Here is a 14,724-nt window from a genome sequence, read left to right on the forward strand (position 1 = left end):
CCTAGGGAGGTTGAGGAAGAAAGAGAGGAAAGCATTCTCAAATTAAATCCACCCTTTCTTGAGAGATTAACCCAACCACTCCAGCATACCCTAGAAGAGACTGAACTTCTAGGAGAATTGAAAAATGTATGTGTAAAGATTCCACTTATCCAAGCAATAAAAGATGTTCCTATTTACAACAAGTTGATTAAGGAGAAGTGTTTCAAGCATCGATGAAGGCAAAAAATATATTCCCCTACCATTAATGTCATCGGAAAACTGTCTGACTTAATCCTAGGGCGGGTAATCTATCCAAAGTATTTAGAGCCTAGAAGCCCTATAGTAGATGTGCACATCAATGGCACCATTGTCCCACACACTTTCATTGATCTTGGGGCTGCCATTAATGTGATGACTAAGGACAACATGCTCAAGCTCAATCTCCAAGATTCATTTAGAAAGATCACAATGATCCTGCAACTTGCAGACCACTCCACAGTGACCCCTGACGGGATTGTGGAGGATGTGAAGGTCTCCGTTGACTCTTGGGAGTACCCTAAAGATTTCATAGTTCTCCAGCCTAAGGCTAATTTTACTGGTTACCCTCTCATCCTTGGGAGGCCCTAGTTTGCCATTATTGATGCTTACATTGGCTGCAGAGCTGGGAATATCACCATAAATAATGGGAATATGTCAAAGCAGTTAGTCCTATACCCTCCTTCTCAGCCATATCTAGAACACAATTTACCTTAATGGCTAGAAGACAAGGGAGAAGATGAAGTTTATACTACCCAACCGTATACCTTTGAAAAAACCATGGGAGGAGGACAACAGGATGAAGAAAATTTGATTGAAATAATGCTCCAAAGACCAACTCCTAGTACATTGTCCTTAGAAGATGTAGTAAAGGAAACCTAGAACAATAATCCAATTGATATTAATTGGTGGATTCCAACCCTCTTCGTGTAAAAATCATATAATTCGGCCCCGAGAAAACTTTGAAAATCAATCCATCTCTTTCTACTCTCAAAGAAGAGAAGTTATGCAACACGCTAAACATCTGGATCCCTTCTCTTGTAGTTACAAAGAAATGAAGGAAGTACACTTGTCAGTGTGTACTCACCATATTTATATCAAGGAAGGTTACAAGTCAGTCTAGAAACTCCAAATGAGGATGAATGCAACTCATAAATATATAGTCAAAGAATAACTGCAAAAACTACTAGATACAAGATTCATTTACCCTATCTTCGATAGTGAGTGGGTCTCTCCTTTGGTGTTAGTTCCAAAGAAAAATGGTAAGTGGAGGATTTGTGTCAATTATAGGGAGTTGAACAAAGCTACAAAGAAGAACCATTTCCCTCTACCTTTCATTGACCAAGTGCTATATGGCATGGTAGGGAAAATGTTTTTCTCTTTCCTAGATAGATTTAGCATGTACAACCAAATCCAGATCGACCTGGAACAGCACGCTTAAAACCACCTTCACTTTTCCTTGGGGTGCTTTTTCCTATAGGGTCCTTCTTTTTGGCCTATGTAATGCTCCTGCCACCTTTTAGAGAGCTGTCCCGAGTATCTTTGCTTAGTTGGTCCATGATGCAGTGGAAAGCTATATGAATGATTTCACACCTTATGGGGGTGATTTCGAGGAGGCTTTGTCCAAAATAGGTAAGATACTGCACGAATGCATTGAGATGAAACTCTCTCAGTCCCAAGAAATATGATTTCTTGATGACTAAAGGGACCGTGCTCAGACATTTAATATCACAACAAGGACAGCAGGTGGACCCCAACAAAGTAACTATTATCCAGAGGGTCCCACCTCCTCAAAAGCAGAGAGATGTCAAAAGTTTCCTAGGACTAGTTGGATACTATTGAAGGTTCATAAATGACTTTAGAAAGTTGGTCTCTCCTTTATTTGGGTTGTTGGCCAAGGACTCTGAGTTTATATGGTCAAAAAACTGTCAAGAGGCCTTGGGAATCCTAAAGAATAATTTAACCACTGCCCAATTCTCTGAGGCCCAAATTGGGTCCTTCCTTTTCACATTCATGTTGCTGCCTCACCAAAATACATAGGAGTAGCCCTAGATCAGATGGATGAAAATTTTCCTTATTCCATGTACTTTATCAGTAAGAATCTGTCAAAGTTTGAACTAAACTACACAATGGACGATAAGTAGCTCCACGTTGTTGTGCATTCATTGAACAAACTTAGGAATTATATTACAGGCTATCAGACATTTGTCCATACTAACCATGCTGCAATCAAATATTTAATGAATAAACACACTATGAATGCCCATATTATAAGATGGTTTGTTTTATTACTGTAGTTTGATCTAACTATTGTTGATAAGCCTATTAAGGAAAATGTTGTTGCAAAATTTTTGTCTAGATTAATTCTTCTTGCAGGTGAAGAGGGAATGGTTGATGATTAGTTACCAGATGAGCACTTTTTCTCCATTTCAGTTCTCTATACATTGTTTATTAACATAGAAAACTATTTGGTATCTACACAGTTCCCAACGAACTTGTCCTCCAAAGAAAAAAGCAAGATTAAAAGGAGGAGTGCCCCCTTCACTTGGATTGGGGGAAATCTGTTAAAAATTTTCCTAGATCAAATCTTGAGAAGGTGTGTTAGGGAGGAGGAAGTCTTTGACATCCTTCTAACCTGTCGTGATAGGCCTTTTGGAGTTCACTTTGCAGCAAATATGACAACATTCAAAGTGTTACAAGTAGACTATTATTGGCCCACTCTTCATCAGGATGTAAAAATATATATTAGTCAGTGTGATCGGTACCAAAGGATGGGAAATACCACTCCAAAAGATGAAATGCCCCTGCAACCTCAAGTGACTTTCGAGCCATTTGACAAGTGGGGCATGGAATTCATTGGACCTATTGACCCTCCCTCCAAGAAAAAGTAGTACATCATTATGTGCACTGACTATTTGACTAAGTGGGATAGACAAAGGAAGTTAAGGCAACAAAAAAGGAGAAGGTGGCTAAGTTCTTAAGGGAGAATGTATTTTACAAATTTGGGTACCCTGGAGAACTGGTCATTGATCAAGGCAGCTAGTTTACCTCCAATATGATTGAAGACTTTCTCAGCCAACACAAGATCAAGCACAGGACTTCCACCCCCTATCACCCACAAGCTAATGGGCAAGTGGAGGTGACCAATAGAGTGTTAGAGGGCATCTTGACCAAAGTGGTTAACAACAACAAGAAAGATTGGCAAAATAGGCTAGTTGAGGCCACTTGAGCCTATAATACCACATGGAAGACCACCACTAGATTCAAATCCTATGAGCTGGTATATGTAAAAATGGCCCTAATGCCCATTGAGTTTGAGTATAACACACTAAGGATGGTAGCCCAACTAGATATAGATCTTAACAGTGCATAGAAGGAGAGATTGTTGCAATTGAATGGTTTAGATGGTTCAAAATGTAGGCACTCCTGCATACAAAAGGTGATTGGGCTTTGTTATATGATTCCAGATATAAATAATTTAAGGGAAAGTGGAGGAAAAGATGGATAGGACCTTATGTTATAGAGAGATGGCATGATAATGGTTCAATGCAGATCAGAACCATAGATGAAGAGGCTCTTCCTTTACTTGTGAATGGACACAAATTGAAAGTTTACAAAAGACCATTGTCAAAGCAAGAGCTCATTGATGGTATCAATAAAATAGTGATGGTAGTGGAGCAAATTTTAGCTCCTCCCTAATCAAATCACTAAAATAAAGAAAAAATGAAAATAAGGACTCAGGTGAAAACCTCCATGAGGCGCCTAAGTCCCACTATTAGGTTGAAAACCTTTTGGGGCGGCTCAATGGTGTCAAGAAAAAAGAGAAAAAGAGGAAAATAAAAAGATCCCTAGGTGAAAACTTCTCTTAAGGAACCCGGGGAAAAAAACTAGGATGAAAACATCTTAGAGGTGGCCTAGTTGTTTCCAAAAAAAAGGGGAAAAAAGAAAAAAGGTAAAAAGTCATGAAATTTTTTATTTGCAAGTCAGCAAAGAAGACAAACAGAGGACAAAGGAGGACAAAAAAGGGACCTATTTCACTCAAATTTTATTTTTCCACTCATTTTTATTCATCACTCGACCATTTCTTTCATATTTTTTCACTCCTTTACTTCAGTTTACAAGGGGACTGTGTTTTCTACAGTATCCGCTATCAATCTACAGGATCACCTCAAAACCTACAGGATGATCTTGTAGGAATCACAGTGACCCAGAAATACTACAGGAAGTTACCGTAGAAAAAAAAAATGACACCCCTACATCACCATTTCATTACCATACCTATGTCCACCTTCATCACCCTTGCATTCATCCTTAAAAAAAATTGGTTTCATTGTTTTTTCTCTATATTATTAAGGAGAAGGAAATAGAGGGCAGAAGGGAGCATCACCTAAGTATTTTTCATTCTCCATGCTCCTAGTCTCCCTCTCAATATATGTCACCATCCCCAAAATTCTAGTAGAGTGTATGATTAAGAGTTCTGAGGGAGAAGCAGCTACAGGACATCATGTAGGAACTTCTGTAGCAGCCTATCCCATAGAATACAAATCATGAGAACAACAAGCTTCGAGCATGATGATCCAAGAGAATAAGGAGCTCCAAAGCAACAATAACACCATCATCTTCAACACCAGGTACCTTCACATTAAAGGAATCATCAGAGAATGAAAAAAAACGAAAAAATAGCGTGCAACCAACACACAACAAGAACCTCCATTCTTCAACAATGGCAGCAAGGTATTAGCAGCAGAGTTAAGTATCTCTCTCCCTCTCTCATTTGCATAATGTAGTCAAAACATGTAAAATTTACGAGTAAGTTTGCTTATAAGTGAAAGGTGGTGAGTTAACTTCGCCACTTTCATTCAATCAACAAAGACAAATCAGTTTGTCCTCTCACATGTGGCAACAACCAAGTCAAAAACACAGAGGAGAAGGATATAAGTAGTTAAGGCTATGGATGCATGAAGTGGGAGTTGATTACCAGGAGTGGGGAATGATGAGGTGCTAGTGGGGACCAACGGTCCAAAAATGGAAAATGTAACTTGGCTGCCAGCACACCACCTCACCCAACTTGACCATAAGAGGAAATAGTCATCGATCTCATGCATTCGTGCATTCATTTCCTCGAGGCTTGCTCTAAAATGTTGCTCTCATACTGAGGCAGCCTACAGAAAGGAAAACTCCATTATTTTTCTGCATGGGACTTCCTACAGGATTGCATAGGAAATCCTACAGGATTGCACATAGGATTCCTATAGGATTGCGCACAGGATTCCTACAGGATACATAGGGATAGTCTATAGGATTGGATGAGAGGAGTTTCAGAGGGGAAAACATGAGGGTTGGCCATAGTAAACACTATGAAGAGGTGGGATTTGTAATTACATCCCTTTTTCCAAGTGAATTGAGCAACAAATCCTCTAGTTCGAGTGAGTTTGGCAACTGCGTAAGGGAATTGTCCACATAGTCATTTTAGTTATTTACTGTTGAATTTAAAAATTGTATCAACCATCTCATTTCCTCAAACTTCACAAACCAAGATGATAGGAGGGTTTAATAGAAGGGATCCCATTAACACTATGAGAATTGAACAACACCTTCAGGTGCTAGAAATATTCAAAAGGCATAATTGGATGGGGTATTTCAAAAAATTAAGAGGGTATGAGGATGAAGTAGCACGGGATTTTTCTCTCTCACTCATTCCATTTACAAGAGTCCATGCCACTATTGTGGTAAGAGGCCTATCCATATAGCTCACCCTAGAACTCATCTATAGAGTTACCACACTTCCCCTAGGAGTACGATGGAGGAAGGAAAACAAGGGAGATAGCCAGATTGCTAAGAGAAAATTCTTTTTAGAAGGCGAGGAACCCATTGAGGAGAAGAATGGAGTAAGGAGAGGAAGCCTTCCATATCCTTGGAATGAGGTGAGCTACCAACTTATCAAACACATATCATGTGAGGGTAGGTATAATGTGGTCTATGGCTATCACTTTAGGCTTCTTGAAGAGTTCAGGTTTGGAGCAGAAACACCCCCTCACCGCAGGCTAAACGTACAATACTTCCTTCTACAATCACTGACAGACAAAAGCATAAATGTGCAAGAGGGAAATTCCCAACAATTATCTCATCATGGGTTAATCAGAATCATCATATAAGATTCCCTCCAAAACCCCAAAATTCCTATCCAATGGTCAATTTTCCAAGATATGCAAATAGAGGAGGACATCAAAGCTCTCACATATGATGTTAATCCTTTTGTGAATGAAAAGGATGAGGAACGGACTGGAGCAGAGGAAGAGCAGGAAGAGCAGGATGAAGATGAGATAGATATGGAGGAAGATGAAGAAGAAGAGGAGAAAGAGAGAAATAATGATGAAGAAACAGAGGAAGATGTTAAGGAGGAAAACAAAAAAGAATATGAGGATCTACAAGGAGAAGAAGAAAGGAAATACATAGGTGAAGAGAAAAATGGGAAAGAGGGGGTAGATGAAAAGGAAGAGTCACCTAGGGTATCTCAAAAACACATTAAGAGAGATGCAACATTTTCCGTCACTACTCTTAGCATCCCCATCAAGAAAAAAGGCTAAAACACAGAGGCATACCCCCTTATATTTCAAGAGAAGGAAAATCACAAGAATAAGGCAGGGAAAAAACAAACACCAACCAAAATTCCCATCGCGCTTGAGGACTCACCTAAATAGTAGGAGAAATGTTTTCTCCTAAGTCTGTTATCACCTAAATGAGAAGTCCTATATCTATATTCACCTCATCGAAGGGAAAATAAATCCTATAGGATACACAATAGGACCTACAGGAAGCTGAAGCAGTCCTACAGGATACTCTGGTGAACCTACAATAGACTCAAAAATAGGATAATGAGGGAAGCCTACAACAATAAACTAAAGAATATGACATAGATTTAAAGGAACCTAGCCCCTAACCTAACCTTGACTCCTAGTACAAATTTATTGAAGGAGGCAAGGTCATTCCACAAAAATTTTCTATTCCATTATTCTTCAAGCTTGAGAAGGAGAGAGCCAGAACTCAACAATGGATGAAGATTTCCGAATCCAAGGTGGTGGAAGATATTGGTCACATGAAGGAGAAGCTCGAAGAGATGGGCAAAGAGCTATTAGCTTGATAGACAGAGAGGCCATAATGAAGAATCAATTAGAGACATAAAATGGATTGTTGAAAGGACAACTGCAAGAAAGAGAGAATCAATTACAATTCATGGCCAGTCTCTCTTTGGAAGCAATCTAGTGTAGGATGCCAGCTAAATCCTATGCCCTATACCTTAAGGAACAGTTGTTGCAGTTCCAAATTAAGTCCCTAGCTCAAAGGGGCACTATGCCATTTTAGGACTACAGGAAGTTCAGTAATCTTCATGATCAGAGCACAGTAGAGGATAGGGACAAGATGTCTGAGTGTTATTTGCATAACATTCCATTAACAGACATGAATGTATGGGACCCTAATGCCAAGCTAGGAGATTTATAGTTGATGGATTTGGCATCATGGATGGACCATGAGGAAGCAAGGGCTACAAAAATGAAGAAGATATTGGTAAGATAGAAAACATAACCTCTTATGATTAGAGCTGAGCAGTCCAAACCAATTTCTCTTATCAGCGCACATAATTTAATTACAAATGATCCTTAGCTTGTACCCAGGTACTCAAGAGCAAGCAATTTCAAATTTTGAGGACATGTTTAGGTTTTTATGGGATGACAACATACATTCTTTCCTCAGGATATGGAACACATTGCGATACAACTTAAAGATAAGAGAGTGCCACTCTCCTCGAAGAATGAGGAAACCACTGAACATGACACCCGTGTACAAGAAATCTATGCAAATTCTCATAGCCAATTGGATTTCCTTGAAACTCAGCCCACCACTACTCTTAGGAATGCTAGAAGGAAGGAAGGAAGAGGAAGAAAAGAGGTAGTTGGAGGAGGTAGAAAGGAAAGTAGGTTTCTATGAACAAGAAGAGGAAACCACATTAGAGGCATGGAATGTTAGGGAGGCCACTAGAGCTATGAAGGTTATTGATATTGATTGAGTTCCTCAGAGGATGAGCAACACTTTCAGTATGGGGGTGATGATGAGACTTATCATTGGGTAATTATATGGGCCTTAATTCACCTCCTAGCTTAGTCAGACCAACTTTTCTCACAAATTATTACATGTTTTTTTTTTATATATTTTGTTTACGAGATGAGTTAGAGTGGGGTATTATGCCCAGTGGACTAATATGCATTGAATGCAGGTTTGATGGAGAAAATATAGGAATTTTGGCAAAGACTAAGGATGAAACTCGAATGGGACAAGGGATAGGTATTGTAGGAGGTAAATTATCTTTATTTACTCCTCCCCCATTTGAATATTCCTCCATTTATCACACCAACTGGGAGTGCAAGCAGTCAAGTCATGAGGATTAGAAGGCAATCGAGCAAGTGAGAGACAAAGAGCTAGTTTATCTTGAGTTTGGGAGCCAAGCCTCCCTAATTTTAAGGAAGTCGTTTGGGACTTCATTTGTATAAGTAGAGAGGCCTAGAGCCTCATTAGGATTTGAATTTTTGTTGTAAAACTCTAAGTTATTTTCAAGCTCCATACTTGTGGAAGATTTTGATGTAATTTTCTTTTTTGGTAATAAGAATGAGTTTTGTTTTGAGCCACCACTGAGTTAACACAGAGGGCTGAAGCTCTTGGGTTAGGGCCAAACCCTAGCATCCAAGGCTCCTCTTCTTGTATCTATATTTTTGAGCCTTGCAATAGGTATGTATTTACTCTTGACTATTGTCTTTTTCCTCCTTTCTTATCCATTTTGTGCTATGATATAATCACATATTGATAGGATTTTGATGAGGAATGAATAAAACTTCTCTTGATACGATTTGACTGACCAAACTAACTCTCATTACTTTTTATGTAGAAAAACAGTAGAAGGAACAATTGTTGTTCTAAAGTTGGAACAACAAAAGCTAATTGAGGAAAATGAGACGCGTCGGGTGCGGTCGAACCAAGGAGCAAGTCAAGGAGATCAGCAATATAGAAGAAATGTCTGAAGATAGCATTTAGTTGTGAATCCCTCGGGATCTCCTAATCTTGAGGGATCACATTTATCTTTTCCTTTTGACGATAAAAGGGAAGACTAAAGAGGGATCTCTTGTCTTTTACTTGGATTGTAATTTTAATTTACAGAAGGGTGATTCTGAAGAACAAGATCATGTTGTAATGATAAGTGACTTTGACGATTAATATACAACCTGCGTTGTTGTTTGTTTGGATATTTTGAAATAGCTAAGCAGTGTTTGCCGGTGGCTAGAGCTCGGTCTCTTGTGGAACTTACTGTTCTTCCTTGTTTTATGCATTTTCCGTTTCCTGCAAGTTATTATGCTTTATATCTTTTCATTTGATGTATTTTCATTGAATTGGATTTCTCGTATTCATTTCATTAATGTTTAGTCATAGTTGGTTTTATTTAAATTCATGTCGTGGATTGAATTTGTTATCAGTTAAAGAATCATTTTTGGTCAATTATAGAATAGAGAATGATTGATTAAATTCTTTCCTTACGTCCATTAGTTTAAGTCCAGCTAAAAGAGCTCAGTTAATACTATGGTGCTCTCGGTTGCTTGTCATTTGAATTTGGTCAATTAAGATTAAATTACGATATTGTATGAGATAGAGTCATGATGCTTAGATGAATTATTTCATTTAAAGTTACAAGCTTGAGATTTATGATTGCATCTATTTACTCTTGTATTGAATTTAATAGCTTATTTTAAAGCATTACTTTTTGGATTTATAGCTTGCACATGTTGCGTACACTCTTCGAATAAAAAGACTTACCTAGGTTGATAATTAATGTGAGGCAATTAGGACTTTTAAAAGACACCTTTTAGCATGGAACATTTTGGTGTCGTTGCTGGGGAGAGTTGCCATTTTACAAAGAGTGATGTTTGTCTGCTGAGAGAGAATTGGGTATTAAAAACGGGAGGTAAGAACCCGCGTAACGAGAGAGTAAAATGCTCACTCCTTTGCCCACTTTCCAGTAGAATTGTGAAGGAATTTAAGATAGAAATGAATGTGTTTATATTTTTACGAATGACTAAGAAGAAAAAGACCAGAAAAGGATATAATTCCTCCCCACAAACCTGAAAAATCCAACGGACCAGTGAACCTTGGACGATCAACCTTTATTAACGAAATCATAATAAAAGTTGAGTCCCAATCATCAATACGACCCCGAACTATTACTACCAGACACCCTACTATTTCCCTTCACGCCACAACATCACCATTTGTAGTTAACATTGAGATTCATAGTAAGAGTGAAGGGTCCGAATAGAGTTTTCAAGACATTTAAAATTCACAACCACACCCTTCACAAGAAGCGAATTCTTGCAACCTCCATGAACGAGAAGGAGAAACAGGTAATCTTGAATATAAATCAGCAGAACCTAGATTTCCTGAAGTAGTGATTGAACAGAGGCCACCCAATGTTTTGGATCGAGGTAGCGCTATTAAAATCATTCCAACCTCTTCTAGACATCCTAGGAAAAACTCTCCAGCTTTAGAGATCCCTAAAGAATATTGGCATATTTTTTACCAAATGGCCAATAATCAGCGACAACCCCAGACATCTACATTACAATACCCTATTGTAGACACAACTATCAATGCCCCCATGAAATCTATTCCATTACAGAATATTCCTACCTTTCATGGGCTAACTTCAGAAGACCCTGATGCATTCCTTTTTGAATTCTATGTCCTATGTAGGGGTTATGATTACACCACTGACCCCCAAAAGCTGAAACTATTCCCCTCTACTATAAAGGGAGCAGCTCTATGTTGGTTTATGGGACTTGGTGAAGGTACCATAAATGATTGAGAACAAATGAAAACATCATTCCTTAAAAAATACCAATATTATTGCCCAACTAGAGAACTAAAAGATGAAATCATTCAAATGGTAGCTAAGCCTAACAAGACTCTGGAAGAGTATGTGGAGCATTTCCAATATAATCTCCAAAGATCTCCTTATGAAAATCTTCCTGATAATGTTCTAAAAACCATAATGATTAAAGGTACGAAAGACCAATCAGTAGAAACACTGAATATAATGGGTAAGGGTGATGTTTATCAAGAAGATTATGACAAAACTAGCTAGACATGATGCGATCACCAGAGACAACAAAGCCTCAGGAGGAAGCATTTCAAGAGTCGAAATTGGAAATCTATTGGAATATTTCAAGATTGATATCCTGGGGACCATGATGACATAATTGGATATCATGAAAGCTAAACGAAAGCAGGCTGAAGCAGAATAGAACCTGGCTATTTTCTGTTTACGTTTCAGAAAAAACACAATCATAAAGAATGCCCACTAGATATGATATAGGCATGTGCCATATGCACTAAGGAGCATTCCATGGTGTAGGTTTTAACCCTCTACATAAATTACCTACATACGAATTCTAAGACATAGAAAATAAACAATGCGAGAGCATAACACATAAAACACATATACATAGAGATTTTCACCTAGATCCAAAAACTGGGAATACCAGCTTGATTTTTCATTATGTTCCTTTCAATGTTATAATACATATTTATGCATCCCAAAGAATCCAATAACATGGACCAAAAACCATCACGTCCAAAACCATGTGCGAAATCATGCACGAAATCATACGTCGGTCCGCCCAACCTAACATATGGTCCAAAACCAAAATTTTCCGGGGCACTGCTCTGGACCCCATAGAGTGGGGTTACTTGTACCCCTCAAACCCCTTGTGAACCCCTCGCTATGCAATTAACACAATGAAGGGGGGGCTTCGCGCCCCCGCCCCCTCTAACCCACTGGTTAACTACGTGGGCTAGTCGTGGAAAGAATATAACACAACCCAAGATTCTCCCAGTTTTTGTTTTCTTTCCACATGCGACCACAAGAGAGATTAGCGGTTTATCTAGCCCTATAACGCCCATTGTTTCTCTACACCAAGCGAGCTTCTCAAAGCTCATAGATTTTGTCAATGCATCTGCGGTATTCTTCAAAGTGTCCACCTTTACTAGCAACACCTTTTTGTCTTCTATCATATCCCTCACAAAGTGATACTGAACATCAATGCACTTTTTCTTTGAATGATATGCAGGGTTCTTTGCCAAGAAAAATGCACTTTGGCTATCACAATCTATCCTTTTAGCTCCTTGTACTAACCCCATACATGAACACAATCTCTACAACCAAACTGCTTCCTTGCTTACATGAGTGGCTGCCATGTATTCTGCCTCTATATTTGATAGTGCCACTACAGATTGTTTCTTACTCATCCAACTAACTACACCTCCAAATATGTTAAACACATACCCACTTGTAGATCTTCTCTGATCTAGATCTCCAACCTAGTATGCATCAACAAATCCATGAATATCCAACACTTTGTCCAATCATGGTCTTCCTTGGTAGCATAAACCATAATCACTAGTGCCACACAAATACCTCAAAACCTGCTTCACTATTGTCCAGTGCTCCTTCCCTAGTTTTGACATAAACTTGCTCAATACTCCCACTACATGTGCAATGTCTGGTCTAGTATAGACCATCTCATACATTAGGCTAATAACTACACTTGCATGTGGAACATAGGACATGTCCTATTCCTCTTCTTGTGTCTTGGGACATTGTTCAACAGATAACTTTACACGTATAAGAATAGGAACCTTCACCGGTTTACTATCCTGCATATTAAACCTCTGCAATATTGTCTCAACATACTTCCTCTCGCTTAACCAAATCTTCCTCTTTCTCTGATCTCTTTTAATTCCCATGGCCAAAATATAGTTTGCAGTGCCAAGATCTTTCATGTCGAATTTGGAGGATAAATGGGTCTTCAAATCCTGAATAATTTCTTTGTCATTTCTAACCAACAACATATCATCCACATATAAGACCAGATAAATAACATGTTCATCATTTAATTTAAAATACACACAGTGATCTACTTTGCTTCTGGTGAAGCTAAGTCAGAATATAAATGTATCAAATTTCTAACCCCACATCCTTGGTGACTGTTTTAACTCATACAGAGACTTCTTTAACTTGCATACTAGTTCTTTCTTACCCTTCACCGCAAAGCCTTCAGGTTGCTTCATGTAGATCTCCTCTTCCAGATCCCTATGAAGAAATGTTGTCTTCAAACCCATTTGTTCTACCTAATAATCAAAAGCAGCAACAACAAATAAAATTAATCTAATGGAAGTTACCTTCGAAACAGGAGAAAAAATATCACCAAAATCAATTCCCAACACTTGGTAATAACCTTTTGCTACGAACCGAGCTTTGTATTTCTCCACCTTTCCTTCTGCATTTGTCTTCTTCTTGAACACCGATTTGCTGCCAATGGGTTTCCTTCCAGTCAGCAACTGTACCAAATCCAAAGCCTCATTTTTGTGCAAAGATGCCATTTCGTCAACCATGGCCCCTTTCCAGAGTTTTCCATCCTCTGAATCTACTGCTTTCTTCCTAGTTCTGGGATCATCATCAGTAATAAATAAAGAAAAATTTGATTAGAAAGAACATGGACTACACCTTTCTAGTTTCCTTCTTTCTCAAACTGATCTTCTCACACCCAGAGTTTGTGGCTGTTCATCTTTTGATTCCTCCTCTACTGTAGAGTCTAATTCTTCCTCCTTTAGCTCAAACTCTATCTTCTCAGGTTCCTTTGGTTGGACTTCATGCTTAATAACATCTTTCACATTTCTAAACATCACATCTTGGTTGTACACAACCTTCCTTGTCACTAGGTTCCAAAGCTTATAACCCTTTAAACCATCCTTATACCCAATAAATATGCACTTTTCATATTTACTATCCAACTTGGTTTGTTTCTCCTTTTGAACATGTACTTATGCATCACATCCAAATACCCTTAAATGTGAAAGAGAGGGTTTCTTACTAGTCCATACCTCTTGTGGAGTCTTATCCCCCAACATTGATGAAGGTGATCTATTGACCAGTTAACATGGTGTCTCCACTGCCTCTGCCCTAAATTCCTGTCCTAACTCGACACCACTGAGCATGCTTCTTGCGCTTTCCATCAATGTCTTGTTCATTCTTTCTGCAACTCCATTTTGCTGAGGTGTATATGGAGTAGTATTCTACTATGCTATACCACACTTCTTACAGAATTCTTCAAATTCCTTAGAACAAAACTCTCCACTGATATCTATCCTCAGCACCTTTATCTTCTTCTTTGTATGGTTTTCCACCAGAGCATTGAATTCTTTAAACCTGTCAAAGACTTCGGATTTTTTCTTAAGAAAATATATCCATGTATTCCATGAGAAGTCATCTATAAATGATACATAGTACATAGACTTACCTAGTGATGGAACATTCATAGGTCCAAACACATCACTATGCACAAGCTCTAATATATGTTTCCCCCTCTTACCACCACAGGGGAAACTCACCCGATTCAGCTTCCTATATACATAATTTTCATAGAAATCAACATCTAGAGAGCTATTACTCATACCTTCTACCATACCTTTACTATGAAGTATTCGAAGGCCATTCTCTCCAATATGTCCAAGCCTTTGATGCCACACCATGGTCTTCTCTCCAGAGACCACTAGATTTTCTGCTCCACTTTAAGGAACCACAGAACTGTTGCACCCATCAACAAACATGCT

Source organism: Pinus tabuliformis, chromosome X (assembly GCF_031772625.1).
Source record: "Pinus tabuliformis cultivar Carrire ecotype Pingquan chromosome X, CPIR1, whole genome shotgun sequence".
Lineage (NCBI taxonomy): Eukaryota > Viridiplantae > Streptophyta > Pinopsida > Pinales > Pinaceae > Pinus > Pinus tabuliformis.